Source organism: Salvelinus alpinus, chromosome 16 (genome assembly GCF_045679555.1).
Source record: "Salvelinus alpinus chromosome 16, SLU_Salpinus.1, whole genome shotgun sequence".
NCBI lineage: Eukaryota > Metazoa > Chordata > Actinopteri > Salmoniformes > Salmonidae > Salvelinus > Salvelinus alpinus.
This window is the reverse complement of record NC_092101.1, coordinates 44,403,384-44,419,408: the sequence shown is the minus strand read 5'-3', so window position 1 is coordinate 44,419,408 and position 16,025 is coordinate 44,403,384. Positions and strand designations below refer to the sequence as shown.

General features: G+C 49.8%; 1 protein-coding gene across 2 annotated transcripts in view; it reads right to left on the bottom strand.

Annotated features, from left to right (window-relative positions):
* hmcn1 (hemicentin 1) overlaps positions 1-16,025 on the bottom strand; it is a 229,641-nt gene that overhangs the window by 205,224 nt on the left and 8,392 nt on the right. The window lies entirely within an intron of this gene.

The window sequence follows — 16,025 nt, the reverse complement described above, 5'->3', positions numbered from 1 at the left end:
CTGACAGGACTAGGCCTCTGGCTCCTGACAGGACTAGGCCTCTGGCTCCTGATAGGACTAGGCCTCTGGCTCCTGACAGGACTAGGCCTCTGGCTCCTGACAGGACTAGGCCTCTGGCTCCTGATAGGACTAGGCCTCTGGCTCCTGACAGGACTAGGCCTCTGGCTCCTGACAGGACTAGGCCTCTGGCTCCTGACAGGACTAGGCCTCTGGCTCCTGACAGGACTAGGCCTCTGGCTCCTGATAGGACTAGGCCTCTGGCTCCTGACAGGACTGGGCCTCTGGCTCCTGACAGGACTAGGCCTCTGGCTCCTGACAGGACTAGGCCTCTGGCTCCTGACAGGACTAGGCCTCTGGCTCCTGACAGGACTAGGCCTCTGGCTCCTGACAGGACTAGGCCTCTGGCTCCTGACAGGACTAGGCCTCTGGCTCCTGACAGGACTAGGCCTCTGGCTCCTGATAGGACTAGGCCTCTGGCTCCTGACAGGACTAGGCCTCTGGCTCCTGACAGGACTAGGCCTCTGGCTCCTGATAGGACTAGGCCTCTGGCTCCTGACAGGACTAGGCCTCTGGCTCCTGATAGGACTAGGCCTCTGGCTCCTGACAGGACTAGGCCTCTGGCTCCTGATAGGACTAGGCCTCTGGCTCCTGATAGGACTAGGCCTCTGGCTCCTGACAGGACTAGGCCTCTGGCTCCTGACAGGACTAGGCCTCTGGCTCCTGATAGGACTAGGCCTCTGGCTCCTGACAGGACTAGGCCTCTGGCTCCTGATAGGACTAGGCCTCTGGCTCCTGACAGGACTAGGCCTCTGGCTCCTGACAGGACTAGGCCTCTGGCTCCTGATAGGACTAGGCCTCTGGCTCCTGACAGGACTAGGCCTCTGGCTCCTGACAGGACTAGACCTCTGGCTCCTGATAGGACTAGGCCTCTGGCTCCTGACAGGACTAGATCTCTGGTCTGGAGGAAGCCGCCAAGCACTGTCCACCCTCATTACCACACCTTATAACATTACTGGACCACATTACCACACCTCTCTATCATTACTGGACCACATTTCCACACCTCTCTAACATTACTGAGCCACATTACCACACCTCTCTAACATTACTGGACCACATTACCACACCTTATAACATTACTGGACCACATTACCACACCTCTCTAACATTACTGAGCCACATTACCACACCTCTTTAACATTACTGAGCCACATTTCCACACCTCTCTAACATTACTGGACCACATTTCCACACCTCTCTAACATTACTGAGCCACATTACCACACCTTATAACATTACTGGACCACATTACCACACCTTATAACATTACTGGACCACATTACCACACCTCTCTAACATTACTGAGCCACATTACCACACCTCTTTAACATTACTGAGCCACATTACCACACCTCTCTAACATTACTGAGCCACATTACCACACTTCTCTAAAATTATTGGACTACATTACCACACCTCTTTAACATCTAGTACTGGAAGCGTTTGGCTCTATACATGTACAATGATTACATGCACCTGGTGTCACAGGAAGTACAAGAAGCTCATCAAGGACCTCAGCCACCCAAGTTTATCCTGCTACCATCTACAAGGTCAGAGACAGTACAGGTGTATCAAAGCCAGGACAGAGAGACTGAAAAACAGCTTCCATCTTCAGTCCACCAGACTGTTGAACAGCCATCACTAGCCGACCACCGCCTGGTACTCTGCTCTGCACCTTAGACACTGTCACTAGCCGACCACCGCCTGGTACTCTACCCTGCACCTTAGACACTGTCACTAGCCGGCCACCGCCTGGTACTCTACCCTGCACCTTAGACACAGTCAATAGCCGACCACCGCCTGGTACTCTACCCTGCACCTTAGACACAGTCAATAGCCGACCACCGCCTGGTACTCTGCCCTGCACCTTAGACACTGTCACTAGCCGACCACCGCCTGGTACTCTGCCCTGCACCTTAGACACAGTCACTAGCCGACCACCGCCTGGTACTCTACCCTCCACCTTAGACACTGTCACTAGCCGACCACCGCCTGGTACTCTGCCCCTTAGATACTGTCACTAGCCGACCACCGCCTGGTACTCTGCCCCTTAGACACTGTCACTAGCCGACCACCACCCGGTACTCTGCCCTGCACCTTGGACACTGTCACTAGCTGACCACCGACTGGTACTCTGCCCCTTAGATACTGTCACTAGCCGACCACCGCCTGGTACTCTGCCCCTTAGACACTGTCACTAGCCGACCACCACCCGGTACTCTGCCCTACACCTTGGACACTGTCACTAGCCGGCCACCGCCTGGTACTCTACCCTGCACCTTAGACACTGTCACTAGCCGACCACCGCCTGGTACTCTGCCCTGCACCTTAGACACTGTCACTAGCCGGCCACCGCCTGGTACTCTACCTTGCACCTGAGACACTGTCACTAGCCGACCATCGCCTGGTACTCTACCCTGCACCTGAGACACTGTCACTAGCCGACCATCGCCTGGTACTCTATCCTGCACCTTAGACACTGTCACTAGCTGGCTGCTGCCCGTTACTCTGCCCTGCACCTTGGAGACTACTGCCTCATGTATATAGAGACATTGAACACTGGTCAATTTAATAATGTTCACATACTGTATTCTAGTCATGGCTCATCCTATATTCAGCTTTTATTTCTTCCATCACATTCCCAGTGGGTCAGATGTTTACATACACTCAATTAGTATTTGGTTGCATTGCCTTTAAATTGTTAAACTTGGGTCAAATGTTTTGGGAAGCTTTCCACAAGCTTCCCACAATAAGTTCGGTGAATTTTTGCCCATTCCTCCTGACAGAGCTGGTGTAACTGAGTCAGGTTTGTAGGCCTCCTTGCTCGCACACGCTTTTTCAGTTCTGCGCACAAATGTTCTATGGGATTGAGGTCAGGGCTTTGTGATGGCCACTCCAATAACTTGACTTTGATGTCCTTAAGCCATTTTGCCACAACTTTGGAAGTATGCTTGGGGTTATTGTCCATTTGAAATCAAATCAAATCAAATTTTATTTGTCACATACACATGGTAAGCAGATGTTAATGCAAGTGTAGCGAAATGCTTGTGCTTCTAGTTCCGACAGTGCAGTAATAACCAACGAGTAATCTAACCTAACAATTCCACAACTACTACCTTATACACACAAGTGTAAAGGGATAAAGAATATGTACATAAAGATATATGAATGAGTGATGGTACAGAACGGCATAGGCAAGATGCAGTAGAAGGTATCGAGTACAGTATATACATATGAGATGAGTAATGTAGGGTATGTAAACATAAAAGTGCATAGTTTAAAGTGGCTAGTGATACATGTAATACATAAAGATGGCAAGATGCAGTAGATGATATAGAGTACAGTATATACATGTACATTATATTAAGTGGCATTGTTTAAAGTGGCTAGTGATACATCTTTTATCAATTTCCATTATTAAAGTGAGCTGGAGTTGAGTCAGTATGTTGGCAGCAGCCACTCGATGTTAGTGGTGGCTGTTTAACAGTCTGATGGCCTTGAGATACAAGCTGTTTTTCAGTCTCTCGGTCCCTGCTTTGATGCACCTGTACTGACCTCGCCTTCTGGATGATAGCGGGGTGAACAGGCAGTGGCTCGGGTGATTGTTGTCCTTGATGATCTTTATGGCCTTCCTGTGACATCGGGTGGTGTAGGTGTCCTGGAGGGCAGGTAGTTTGCCCCCAGTGATGCGTTGTGCAGACCTCACTACCCTCTGGAGAGCCTTACGATTGTGGGCGGAGCAGTTGCCGTACCAGGCGGTGATACAGCCCGACAGGATGCTCTCGATTGTGCATCTGTAGAAGTTTGTGAGTGCTTTTGGTGACAAGCCGAATTTCTTCAGCCTCCTGAGGTTGAAGAGGCGCTGCTGCGCCTTCTTCACAACGCTGTCTGTGTGGGTGGACCAATTCAGTTTGTCCGTGATGTGTACGCCAAGGAACTTAAAACTTACTACCCTCTCCACTACTGTCCCGTCGATGTGGATAGGGGGGTGCTCCCTCTGCTGTTTCCTGAAGTCCACAATCATCTCCTTTGTTTTGTTGACGTTGAGTGTGAGGTTATTTTCCTGACACCACACTCCGAGGGCCCTCACCTCCTCCCTGTAGGCCGTCTCGTCGTTGTTGGTAATCAAGCCTACCACTGTAGTGTCGTCCGCAAACTTGATGATTGAGTTGGATGCGTGCATGGCCACGCAGTCGTGGGTGAACAGGGAGTACAGGAGAGGGCTCAGAACGCACCCTTGTGGGTCCCAGTGTTGAGGATCAGCGGGGTGGAGATGTTGTTACCTACCCTCACCACCTGGGGGCGTCAGGAAGTCCAGTACCCAGTTGCACAGGGCGGGGTCGAGACCCAGGGTCTCGAGCTTGATGACGAGTTTGGAGGGTACTATGGTGTTAAATGCTGAGCTGTAGTCAATGAACAGCATTCTCACATAGGTATTCCTCTTGTCCAGATGGGTTAGGGCAGTGTGCAGTGTGGTTGCGATTGCGTCGTCTGTGGACCTATTGGGGCGGTAAGCAAATTGGAGTGGGTCTAGGGTTTCAGGTAGGGTGGAGGTGATATGGTCCTTGACTAGTCTCTCAAAGCACTTCATGATGACGGAAGTGAGTGCTACGGAGCGGTAGTCGTTTAGCTCAGTTACCTTAGCTTTCTTGGGAACAGGAACAATGGAGGCCCTCTTGAAGCAGGCGGGAACAGCAGACTGGGATAGGGATTAATTGAATATGTCCGTAAACACACCAGCCAGCTGGTCTGCGCATGCTCTGAGGACGCAGCTGGGGATGCCGTCTGGGCCTGCAGCCTTGCGAGGGTTAACACGTTTAAATGTTTTACTCACGTCGGCTGCAGTGAAGGAGAGTCCACAGGTTTTGGTAGCGGGCCGTGTCAGTGGCACTGTATTGTCCTCAAAGCGAGCAAAGAAGTTATTTAGTCTGTCTGGGAGCAAGACATCCTGGACCGCGACGGGGCTGGTTTTCTTTTTGTAATCCGTGATTGACTGTAGACCCTGCCACATACCTCTTGTGCCTGAGCCGTTGAATTGCAACTCTACTTTGTCTCTATACTGACGCTTAGCTTGTTTGATTGCCTTGCGGAGGGAATAGCTACACTGTTTGTATTCGGTCATGTTTCCGGTCACCTTGGCCTGGTTAAAAGCAGTGCTTTCAGTTTTGCGTTTTGCGCAAATGCTGCCATCAATCCACGGTTTCTGGTTTGGGAATGTTTTAATAGTTGTTGTGGGTACGACATCGCCTATGCACTTTCTAATGAACTCGCTCACCGAATCAGCGTATTCGTCAATGTTGTTGTTGGACGCAATGCGGAACATATCCCAATCCACGTGATCGAAGCAGTCTTGAAGCGTGGAATCAGATTGGTCGGACCAGCGTTGAACAGACCTGAGCACGGGAGCTTCTTGTTTTAGTTTCTGTCTGTAGGCTGGAAGCAACAAAATGGAGTCGTGGTCAGCTTTTCCGAAAGGAGGACAGGGGAAGACACATTTGCGACCAAGCTTTAACTTCCTGACTGATGTCTTGAGATATTGCTTCAATATATCCACATAATAATTACCTTCCTCATGATGCCATCTATTTTGTGAAGTGCACCAGTCCCTCCTGCAGCAAAGCACCCCCACAACATGATGATGCCACCCCCGTGCTTCACAGTTGGGATTGTGTTCTTCGGCTTGCAATCCTCCCCCTTTTTCCTCCAAACATAATGATGGTCATTATGGCCAAGTGGCGCAGTGGTCTAAGACACTGCATCCCAGTGCAAGAGGCATCACTGCAGTACTTGGTTTGAATCCAGGCTGCATCACATCCGGCCGTGATTGGGAGTCCCACAGGGCGGCGCACAATTGGCCCAGCGTCGTCCGGGTTTGGCCGGGGTAGGCCATCATTGTAAATAAGAATTTGTTCTTAACTGACTTGCCTAGTTAAATAAAGGTAAAAAAATGAAAGAACAGTTATATTTTTGTTTCATCAGACCAGAGGACATTTTTCCAAAAAGTTTGATCTTTGTCCCCATGTGCAGTTGCGAACCATAGTCTTGCTTTCTTATGGCAGTTTTGGAGCAGTGGCTTCTTCCTTGCTGAGCGGCCTTTCGGGTTATGTCGATATACGACTTGTTTTACTGTGGATATAGATAATTTTGTACCTGTTTCCTCCAGCAGCTTCACAAGGTCCTTTGCTGTTTTTCTTAGATTGATTTACACTTTTCGCACCAAAGTACATTCATCTCTAAGAGACAGAATGCTTCTCCTTCCTGAGCGGTATGACGGCTGTGTGGTCCCATGTTGTTTATACTTGTGTACTATTGTTTGTACAGATGAACGTGGTACCTTCAGGCATTTGGAAATTGCTCCCAAGGATGAACCAGACTTGTGGAGGTCTACAACTGTTTTCTGAGGTCTTGGCTGATTTCCTTTGATTTTCCTATGATGTCAAGCAAAGAGGCACTGAGTTTAAAGGTAGGCCTTGAAATAGATCCACAGGTACAACTCCAATTGACTCAAATTATGTCAATTAGCCTATCAGAAGCTTCTAAAGCCATGACATCATTTGCTGGAATTTTCCAAGCTGTTAAAAGGCACAGTCAACTTAGTGTATGTGAACTTCTGACCCACTGGAATTGTGATACAGTGAACTATAAGTGAAATAATCTGTCTGTAAACAATTGTTGGAAAAATGACTTGTGTCATGCACAAAGTAGATGTCCTAACCAACTTGCCAAAACTATTTTGTGTACTGAATAGAATGTTGAATGTCTACAGGTATAAACGTCTATACACAACAAGTACATTCTGGTACATTCTTTCAGATGAGTCTGGGCCTTGGCCGGGTGTTCCTAAAGCTAAGCAGTGCAGGAGAGTGAGGAAATGTTGTGGGGTTGTGTTATTCCTCAGAGATTACCTGATTGACACCTCTGTCTGGGATGACGCCTGACCCCTGACCTTTAGTGACTGACGGTGGGACTCCTGCATGCTTACCCTGGTTTGGTTTGGGGCAGGGAAGGTAAACGCTGTGGGAGAGGAGGGCAGATGAGAGCCATTATAGACTGGGGGAGTCCCGTCACGTCCTGAACGGACAGACTCCCAGACAGAGAGACAGCTTTGGAAAAAATGTGAGAGAACAGCTGAATGACTGCTGCTTTCAGTCTCTCTGTCCCTCTGTCCCTCTGTCCCTCTGTCCGTCTCTCTCTCTCTCTCTCTCTCTCTCTCTCTCTCTCTCTCTCTCTCTCTCTCTCTCTCTCTCTCTCTCTCTCTCTCTCTCTCTCTGTCTCTGTCTCTGTCTCTGTCTCTGTCTCTCTGTAGTGTGAGTGTGAGTGTGAGTGTGTGTGTGTGTGTGTCTCTGTCTCTGTCTCTGTCTCTGTCTCTCTGTGTGAGTGTGAGTGTGTGTGTGTGTGTGTGTGTGTGTGTGTGTGTGTGTGTGTGTGTGTGTGTGTGTGTGTGTGTGTGTGTGTGTGTGTGCAAAGTCCGACTGGGAAAGCTCAGCAGAGCAGCGGTGCATCAGCTCTGTGGACCACACACTCTGTTCACTCACTGCCGCAGAATAGAGGCCGTAGAGAATCTATCTGTCACTATCCGTCTGCCTATGTGCTCACACGCACCACCACCCCCAACACAACACACAACATACCAACAGTCACCACCCGAGCTCAACCCCCCCTGCCAACACCAACCCAGGCCAGTCCAGACCAGGCCAAACCAGGCAAGGCCAGATCATACCCGCCCAGACCAGAACACCCCACCCCAGCTCAGACCAGACCAGACCACCCCAGCCCACCCCTGGCCAGACCACCCCAGCCCACCCCTGGCCAGACCACCCCAGCCCAGGCTAGACCACCCCACCCCAGATCACCCCAGACCAGACTACCCCAGCCCAGCCCACCCCAGACCAGCCCACCCCAGACCACCCCAGACCAAACCACCCCAGACCAGACCACCCCAGCCCAGACCACCCCAGACCACCCCAGAGCAGACCAACCCACCCCAGACCAGCCTACCCCAGACCACCCCAGACCAGACCACCCCAGACCAGCCCACCCCAGCCTACCCCAGCCCACCCCAGACCACCCCAGCCTACCCCAGACCACCCCAGACCAGCCCACCCCAGACCAGCCTTGACCACCCCAGCCTACCCCAGCCCACCCCAGACCAGCCTAGACCACCCCAGACCAGCCTTGACCACCCCAGCCTACCCCAGACCACCCCACCCCAGGGGGAGAGAAAGAAGAGAGAAAACTCCTTTCAGGAGCAGCTCAGTTGTTCCCCCCACTCACCTACATTACCCCCCTTCTCATCTACATTCCCCCCCACTAACCTACATTACCCCCTCACCTACATTACCCCCCCACTCACCTACATTACCCCCCCACTCACCTACGTTACCCCCCCACTCACCTACGTTACCCCCCCACTCACCTACGTTACCCCCCCACTCATCTACATTACCCCCCCACTCATCTACATTACCCCCCCACTCATCTACATTACCCCCCCACTCACCTACATTACCCCCCCACTCACCTGCATTACCCCCCACTCACCTACATTACCCCCCCACTCACCTACATTACCCCCCCACTCACCTACATTACCCCCCACTCACCTACATTGCCCCCCCACTCACCTACATTACCCCCCCACTCACCTACATTACCCCCCCACTCTTCTACATTACCCCCCCACTCACCTACATTACCCCCCCACTCACCTACATTACCCCCCCACTCTTCTACATTACCCCCCCCCCACTCACCTACATTACCCCCCCACTCACCTACATTACCCCCCACTCTTCTACATTACCCCCCCACTCACCTACATTACCCCCCCACTCACCTACATTACTCCCCCACTCTTCTACATTACCCCCCCCCCACTCACCTACATTACCCCCCCACTCACCTACATTACCCCCCACTCTTCTACATTACCCCCCCACTCACCTACATTACCCCCCCACTCACCTACATTACCCCCCACTCACCTACATTACCCCCCCACTCACCTACATTACCCCCCACTCACCTACATTGCCCCCCCACTCACCTACATTACCCCCCCACTCACCTACATTACCCCCCCACTCTTCTACATTACCCCCCCACTCACCTACATTACCCCCCCACTCTTCTACATTACCCCCCCCCCCTCACCTACATTACCCCCCCACTCACCTACATTACCCCCCACTCTTCTACATTACCCCCCCACTCACCTACATTACCCCCCCACTCACCTACATTACCCCCCCCACTCACCTACATTACCCCCCACTCACCTACATTACCCCCCCACTCACCTACATTACCCCCCACTCACCTACATTACCCCCCACTAGGTGAGGGGAGAAGCCGACCGCACCACCCTTCCTTTACCAGGTACATGTCATTATGCAGACTCCAGTCAGTGCCGGCATTACGGACTCACTGAAGCCTTACACATGTTTTGATTCAATTGTACATGAATGGCTTACAAGGTAGAGGGAAAAATGTGCTTCTCGGAAAAACAAACCTGATGTCGCGTCATCCCAAACCATGGGAATGATTGTTAGCCTTTGGCACAGACAGAGGGTATATCTAATATCCTCCAAATGAGCTTTCCAGACTGGATCTATGATTTAAAACACGATATAATAAAATTAATCTGTACCAAAATCGTGCGTAAATAACCTTTTCCCTAATAACGAGCGTCTAGACGATCTTTTAGTGTAATAGGTTTTAATTTGACTGTTAAAAAGCTGAGTTTGGAAAGCTCTGATAGGGTTAGTGTGTTCTTCCAGGGGTCCTTGCCTGTTATTACGGATCTCTGCATGCAACAGGGTTTAAAAATGTTTTTTTTATTTAACTAGGCAAGTCTGTTAAAAACGAATTCTTATTTACAATGACAGCCTACTGGGGAACAGTGGGTTAACTGCCTTGTTCAGGGGCAGAACAACAGATTTTTACCTTGTCAACTCGAGGATTCAATACAGCAACCTTTCAGTTACTGGCCCAAAACTCTAACCACTAGGCTACCTGCCTAGGGGTTGAGTTGAGTACCACAGTGCTTGGCAGCTAGATGCCTCTTCTCATTCTGTGGCACTGCCAAGGTCTGAGGGGATGGCCTAGAACATAGAATCCATGCTACAATTCATTCAATTCTTTAATCATTCATCCATTTTCCAACAGGGAGAAGATATAACAATCATTCTTCCTGTAGCAACGACTCTCCTATCTAGGGTCATCAGACAGAATACAGTGCAGTGTACTCACTGACTGAGTTGTTCACCCTGCTGGGAAAAAAACTGATTAGTCCAGCATAAATATCAAACTGGTCCATGCTGGTCTGACTAGCATGGTCTAGCTAGTTAGGCTGGCCCAGTAGCTGGTCGAGCTGGTCTGACTAGCATGGTCTAGCTAGTTAGGCTGGCCCAGTAGCTGGTCGAGCTGGTCTGACTAGCATGGTCTAGCTAGTTAGGCTGGCCCAGTAGCTGGTCGAGCTGGTCTGACTAGCATGGTCTAGCTAGTTAGGCTGGCCCAGTAGCTGGTCGAGCTGGTCTGACTAGCATGGTCTAGCTAGTTAGGCTGGCCCAGTAGCTGGTCGAGCTGGTCTGACTAGCATGGTCTAGCTAGTTAGGCTGGCCCAGTAGCTGGTCGAGCTGGTCTGACTAGCATGGTCTAGCTAGTTAGGCTGGCCCAGTAGCTGGTCGAGCTGGTCTGACTAGCATGGTCTAGCTAGTTAGGCTGGCCCAGTAGCTGGTCGAGCTGGTCTGACTAGCATGGTCTAGCTAGTTAGGCTGGCCCAGTAGCTGGTCGAGCTGGTCTGACTAGCATGGTCTAGCTAGTTAGGCTGGCCCAGTAGCTGGTCGAGCTGGTCTGACTAGCATGGTCTAGCTAGTTAGGCTGGCCCAGTAGCTGGTCGAGCTGGTCTGACTAGCATGGTCTAGCTAGTTAGGCTGGCCCAGTAGCTGGTCGAGCTGGTCTGACTAGCATGGTCTAGCTAGTTAGGCTGGCCCAGTAGCTGGTCGAGCTGGTCTGACTAGCATGGTCTAGCTAGTTAGGCTGGCCCAGTAGCTGGTCGAGCTGGTCTGACTAGCATGGTCTAGCTAGTTAGGCTGGCCCAGTAGCTGGTCGAGCTGGTCTGACTAGCATGGTCTAGCTAGTTAGGCTGGCCCAGTAGCTGGTCGAGCTGGTCTGACTAGCATGGTCTAGCTAGTTAGGCTGGCCCAGTAGCTGGTCGAGCTGGTCTGACTAGCATGGTCTAGCTAGTTAGGCTGGCCCAGTAGCTGGTCGAGCTGGTGACCAAACTGGTCCAGCTGCTCAAGGTTAAGATTAAGATCACTTAATTGGTCAATTACACACAAAGTCCAACCGAAATGTGACTTATGCTTTTAACTCAAACCCTCCAAAAGACACACATACATAGAGTTATAGTTTGGGAGAGGTGCTGAGGGCTGCCACACTGAGAGCTGTTGTTCTGAGGGGTTAAGTACCTTGCTCAAGGGCACAACGGCATTTAGGTTTTAATACCAGCTCACATCTTGCTAGGATTTGAAGTGGCAATCCTCCGGTTGGTGGCTCGTCTCTCTAACCGCTAGGCTACCTCACATCTTCTGACCAGCATGATCTATTGACTATCTGACTATCTATCTATCTCTCTCTCTCTATCTCTCTGTCTCTCTGTCTATCTATCTCTCTGTCTCTCTGTCTATCTATCTATCTATCTATATATCTATCTATCTATCTCGCTATCTCTCTCTCTCTATCTCTCTGTCTATCTATCTATCTGACTATCTATCTATCTATCTATCTCGCTATCTCTCTGTCTATCTCCCTATCTATCTGTCTCTCTATCTCTCAGGTGTGCTCCCTCTCCGGCCTCTAGGTCACCAGGCTGCTCGTTATGGTGCACACCTGTCACCATCGTTACGCGCATCAGCGCATTATGACACTCACCTGGACTCCATCACCTCCTTGATTACCTGCCCTTTGTATGTCACTCCCTTTGGTTCCTTCCCCAGGTGTCACTGTTTCTGTTTCCTGTCTGTGCATTGTTCGTGTTTCTTGTTTTGTTCATTTGTTTATTAAATTATTCACTCCCTGAACTTGCGTCCCGACTCTCAGCGCACATCGTTACACTCTCTATCTATCTCTCGATCCATCTAACCACGCCCATCATTATATTTCTCAGCATGCTCCGTTGCAATTCTACGGTTTGTTTCAATATCTGTGTTTTTTTGATTGATTCATAAATCTTATGCTACACAAAGATAAATAACATACATTTTTCTAAACTAATCCATTCTTAGTTGGACTTCTTGCACCCATTACTGTTTAGATGGTTTCGGTAGTCTTATTTATTAATCTTTCTAACTCTGGCAGTCATTTTGAATGAAGATTGAGGGTGAATAGAAGTTCAAATTGTTGGACATCCCCACTCTCTGGCTGGATTCCAATAGGAATTAAATATCACTTACAAGCCAGCATAATGTGACTTGCAGGCCTGATGTGGCCACTGTATTAGGGAAAAACTAGGCCCTTAAGGCCTTATGATATATGTATTTTATTGTCTTAAATAATTAAGCACTTTGACACTGGTTTTGCTGGTGATCAACAACAGTTTCCAAAACACAACGGTCTGGTATATGCAGGTTTTTTTCAGCAGTGTAGGCATGTCATGCCAAGACAGTTAACACAACTGACCTCACAGCCCTCAGACAAGCAGCAAAACATGCCTTTATGCAACACAATTCATGTTTCGTCAAAAGAAGGCAGAGTTCAAGGGTTGGATTCCTCTGACGTCACGTTCAAACGGTTCACTTTCAAGCTCACCTTGACACATCTAAATCACACATCAACATAGCTGTTTGGGTGTATCTGGATTAACTCGTTGACAGTAACAGGAAAAGGTGAACACTGAACACTGAACCAAGAGGAAGTTGATCAAGGAGCAATGAGGTGAAACAACAGCTACTATCTTTCATGGGTTTATGATTATTCTGCTTTTTTTGTCGTTTTTTGGTTTACACATTATTTAACCAGGTTCTCCCACTAATGTCAGCAGGCCTCTTTCACGAGGGAGACCTGGCTAAAGGCGTCAGCATGCTTCAGTTCGGCTGGCGCCTAAGCCCAACTCGGCTAGCCGAACCAAACGATTGTACTCACATACTCTCTTGAAAAATGAGAAAAAAGCATCAATAGTACTGTTTGTCCATTTTGAGACCCCGTAGCCAGTGTACACTTCATCAAAGTAGTCAGAATTGATTTAAAGATAACTCAAGAAATCTGTCATTAATTTTGACATTTTTGCCGAGGAGATCTTAGTCTAGCAATTTGGCCTCTAACTAAGATCTTTGGTGCAGTATTTCTCAATGAAAAGATGTGCATGAAAACGAGTCGTCCCTCATTGAATGACAACAAAAACCTATTGAAGAATCCCTAATGTGGACCAATCACAGATGAAGGGGCGTAGACTTCGGCTTGACTCCAGAAAAAGAATGGTGTGCCCGAACAACCGAGAAAAAAAACTCACTGATGTCCAAAACATCATCACAAAAAATGTTGTCACAATATATGCATAAACTCTTCCGAAGTGTTTTGGCTGGGAAACATGCGGACGCCTTAAGAGGGCAGGCCATTTGGGTAATGACAAAACCTCACTACTATTTACCTAAAGATTAGCATGGCTGAAAGTGGCTGGAAATGGCTAAAATGGTTGGAACATGGACTGGAAATTATTTTCCAATGTTGGGTCCAGTAAGCCTGCTCAACCTGTAATCAACCTGTAATCAACTTCCCTGTAAGCAGAGCATCATTGTGTAGCTAAATGTCTCTACCTATTTGATCTCTATTTTCTCCCTCTACAAGAAACTTGAAAATCACTGCCAGACATGGATGCACCCCCCCTTCTCCCATCCCTCCATCCTAGACCCAGTTACTCCACTCGGCTGGCACCACCGTATCAAGTTCAGGCCTTCTTTCACACACAGGCACACAGACAGTGACCTGAGGGAGGTGACCTCACAAATCTGCAACGGTCACCAGAGGTCAGATGATATCCCATTATCCAATCATTACAAAGCAGAGAGCACAGACAGACAGAGAATGGAATCACCACCCCCGCCAGGTCACAATCAGGACAGACCAACTCTCAGAAGCTCCAGATGAGACAGAGCCTGTGTCCCAAATGGAAGCATATAATCTATGAAGTGCATTGGTCAAAAGCAGTGCACTACGGAATATGGTGCGATTTGGGACACAGCCCGAGAGTATACAGCCCAGGTTGTAGGAGAAAACACAGAGACCGTGAGGATGGAGACACGGCTGGTTTATGTAGAAAACACAGAGACCGTGAGGATGGAGACACGGCTGGTTTATGTAGAAAACACAGAGACCGTGAGGATGGAGACACGGCTGGTTTATGTAGAAAACACAGAGACCGTGAGGATGGAGACACGGCTGGTTTATGTAGAAAACACAGAGACCGTGAGGATGGAGACACGGCTGGTTTATGTAGAAAACACAGAGACCGTGAGGATGGAGACACGTGTAACGGCTGTCGCTTTCCTCATCCTCAGATGAGGTGAGGAGAGAAGGATCTTCTGACCAAAATGCGGGTTCAGGGAAATATGCCATCTTTATTATAAATACGATGGTCACGTAACAAAACAAAACACTTTCCAAACTACAAAATAAGAAAACGACGTTGACACAACCTGAACATAAACTTACATAATTAAACATAAACTTACGTACAGGAAAACAGACGACATCGAAACGAAACGAAACGAAACAAACAAACGCTACAGTCCCATGTGGTACGAACAGAACATACGGACACAGGAGACAATCACCCACAACGAACACTGTGACAACGCCTACCTAAATATGACTCTTAATTAGAGGAAAACGCAAACCACCTGCCTCTAATCAAGAGCCATACCAGGCAAACCAAAACCAACATAAAAACAGATAACATAGAATGCCCACCCAACCTCACGTCCTGACCAACTAACACACAAAAACTAACATAAATAGGTCAGGAACGTGACAGTACCCCCCCCACAAGGTGCGAACTCCGGACGCACCAGCACAAGGTCTAGGGGAGGGTCTGGGTGGGCATCTAACCACGGTGGTGGCTCAGGCTCCGGGCGCGGTTCCCACCCCACCATAATCCATCCTAACTTCCTCCCTCCAAGAATGTCCACCCTCTTTTGACCCCCACAAAATCCCCTTAACAACATATCTAATAAGGACAACACCGGGACAGAGAGATAAATCAAGACAGAGGGATAGATAAGAATATAGAAGTAGATAAAGATAGAGAGGGAGATCAGGATAGAGGGGCAACTCCGGACTGAAAGGCAGCTCCGGACAGAGAGACAGCTCTGGACTGATGGGCAGTTCTGGGTATCTAGCCTTTTCAGGCTGAAGGTCAGCTCATGGCTGACTGACGAATCTCGACGCTCATGGCTGGCTGACGGCTCTCGACGCTCATGGCAGGCTGACGGCTCTCGACGCTCATGGCAGGCTGACGGCTCTCGACGCTCATGGCAGGCTGACGGCTCTCGACGCTCATGGCAGGCTGACGGCTCTCGACGCTCATGGCAGGCTGACGGCTCTCGACGCTCATGGCTCTCTGACGGCTCTCGACGCTCATGGCTCTCTGACGGCTCTGGCTGCTCATGGCTCTCTGACGGCTCTGGCTGCTCATGGCTCTCTGACGGCTCTGGCTGCTCATGGCTCTCTGACGGCTCTGGCTGCTCATGGCTCTCTGACGGCTCTGGCTGCTCATGGCTCGCTGACGGCTCTGGCAGATCCTGTCTGGCTGGCGGCTCTGGCAGATCCTGTCTGGCTGGCGGCTCTGGCAGATCCTGTCTGATTGGCGGCTCTGGCAGATCCTGTCTGGTTGGCGGCTCTGGCAGATCCTGTCTGACGGGCGGCTCTAGCGGCTCCTGTCTGGCGGACGGCTCTAGCGGCTCCTGTCT